Here is a 3031-nt window from a genome sequence, read left to right as displayed (position 1 = left end):
ATCGTGGTCATGGCCAAAAGAAAGTTTCACAATCTCACTGACCTATTTCATAGGTAGGGTCTATTATTATGGTATTTGAATCGATCTAATAGCGTGAGCCTACACTTCATGGTTCATGAAGAGTTGCAATGAATCATATAGAGCCTACAAGCTGCATTTATTTAGTGTTCTTGAGCGCAGTTCCTCCGTCCAAAATGACGGGTGGCATGAAGCAGAGTTTCGCACTCCAAACACAGGCTTCATTCACACTGCATTGTTTTGCATTACAACATTCACTGATACACACAGCGCCACCCACCTGCAACGCACGTTCAAAGTCTTATCATTTGGCGCCGCCTAGCGGGTGGGTGGGGTGTAGGCAGGAATTAAAGAAAGCCGCTGTCATGAGAATAATGGATCATCTGGCGATCGCTTTATTACAACCAAATTCATTTAAATCATTAAAGTAAAGTGCCAAAACGCATAAACTGTATACTTTGACTATGCCTCTAACACATTGACTAAACGGTTTCATAATATCGCAGAGGCTGCAAGTAGCCTGGCCTAATTCTGAAGATAAAGCTATTTCTATAGCCTATCCTGCTGTTCTGTTCAAAGCCAGGCTGCAGTGGTGATGAACATGATCAAATAGCTCTGAGCCCAAGTTCTGATGTATTACTACTTCTACATCCATATATTATTAACATACAAAGTCAATTTGTGCAAAGAGAAATGCTTTTGAAGGGCACATGGGTTAATATGTGCTATATGTCATTGTAAGTAAGCCGGGGGGAACACTAACTGTGGATTAGATGAATAGGTCCTGGTCTGCGACACTGCAGTGGCAAACCCGTGGGGTCGGGACTTAATTAGGTTTCAATAAGGGTATAAAGAGGATAATTAGGAGAAGGAGCGAGCTCAGCTGTAGGTTCCAGGCCTAGGGGAGAGAGGCATGTTTCACAGACCATCTACAGACCTATCCCTACAGCATAGATGCAAGCTTCTTCACTCTCTCTCTCTCACAGAACGGCACTGGGTCCCCTAATAACTAATGACACCTGATCCAAAGGCATCCATTTTAGAACAACCATTCAGGCTCTGTAAGCTTTGATGTGTAATATCAAAACAGAGAAAAAGGTTAGAACAATATAATGCACATCCATATATTTATCTAAATACAGTATATGGCTCTGATATGTTATGGGAAAATCCCAAATAGCTATAGAATAGATCTTTTGACCCATTCTCAATTGTACCCAGCCGTGTTGCAGTATATATAGGGTGAGAGATTAACTCATGTACAATAATCCTCTCAGAGGCTCTGTTCCAGGAGCTGCTGTGCTCCTGCCCAGGCATCTAGAGCTTCCACTGAACGCCACTGCCTCTGTAAACACCCACTACCCCATTTGACAAACCCTACCCTCCCTCCTGGTCCCCCCAGCAATCACTCCATTTTCAGTAAACAATAGGTTATATGACAGCTGATAGATACACAAGTTTGGCTGGTATCTGTCAATTGCCAAAAGTTTGCCTTGGACTGACTAATGTCTGGTCAGCCTACATTTTTGTATTTGTGAGCTTGCTACATATGTAGAAATGTATTTAGCACAACTTACAAGGGCATATGTACTATATATTAGTCTCTTTAATTCTGAGAGTTATAGCTAGCAAGCACCTCACACCAAACTAGTTAACCCTTATTTAACCAGGTTGACTGAGAGAACACATTACAGGAATAGCGCCTCATAGCGAAAGTTCCTCCTAGTTTGGGCCTATACATTCGGGTATAGCCTACTCTTGCGTCAACTGCTCCAAGAAAAATGATGATGAAAGGACCAAGAAAAAAAAAGATGACAGAAGGGAGAGATGCTCAATAAGAGAAAGCAATGGAGCAAAAATAATAGATGAAAGAGAGGACAAAATAATGAAAGAGAGAGCAAGGGGTTGTGAGTGGGGGAATGATTGAAGATGACAATTTAGGAGAAAATCAGGATAAGAGTGAATGTGATTGAGAGAAAGGTCTATGGTATGAGGGGGAGGGGATGCCTACCCACCGAAAAGTAGACCTACATGCATATAGCCTACAGCAGCCATCACACACAAAGTGGGAACCATGTAAAATGCCACTGAGATGTGCCCTCTCCATGTAGGAGGAATCTTTAGCCTGCAGAGAATAAGGACATTGCATATCAGTCAAAATATACAGACACTGTCATTTCTGTCTTGTGTATACCTTCAGTGAGATTTTCAAATAATGCATTCAACTGTGTATTTGTTATGCAAACATATGCCGTGTTTGAAGAGGTAATTACTCAATTGTGACAGTTTGAAATGATATATGCTGCTTACATTAATGCAGATATAATTAGGTAATTTAAAAGACTAGATATTTCAACCACAGTAGAGACCTAACTACCAGCTATCCTAGCTAGTAGCTGTATGCTACTAACAAACTAGCAAATCAGTGCTAGCTCAACATTTAGTTTGATTGCATGTTTTGAACGTTGTTAGCCAGCTAGCTATATTACAATACTGTGTCCATCGATACTCCCACTTTAGTGCAGGATGTTTGCTTAGTTAGAACTTGGTTATGGTAACATCCATAAAAATAAGGAATTGGCTAGCTAACTAGTTATTATTGGTCCTGGTACCTAGCGACTGGTCGAGCAAGCTCACATGCTAATTAATGATTTCAACGAGCTTGCAATAGGCTTACATTTTACAATATGCTAATATATACGAGTATGAAAGCGTTTGCCAAGACAATACAATATTTGGATCTAAAGTTGTATATTTCACTGCACATGCATGTGACACTAGTTAGCATATTAGCTAGCCAGCTAACCTCAGTCGGCAAGCCTTTATAGAAATAGAAACGGGGTCAAAGAGAGGCACGTTTAATCAACTGATAACTAATCGTTGACAATAAGCTTAAACGTAACTCTAAAAAGTGGGCAATTGTGTTATTTTAACATTTCACCATTGTTGTTCTGAAAAATTGAGTGGGACTCGCTACTGGCTAGCTCGGTCTCGATAAATAAAATGTCGCTTC

Source organism: Oncorhynchus masou, chromosome 15, assembly GCF_036934945.1.
Source record: "Oncorhynchus masou masou isolate Uvic2021 chromosome 15, UVic_Omas_1.1, whole genome shotgun sequence".
NCBI lineage: Eukaryota > Metazoa > Chordata > Actinopteri > Salmoniformes > Salmonidae > Oncorhynchus > Oncorhynchus masou.
The sequence above is the reverse complement of the archived record's forward strand: the minus strand, read 5'-3'. Positions refer to the sequence as shown.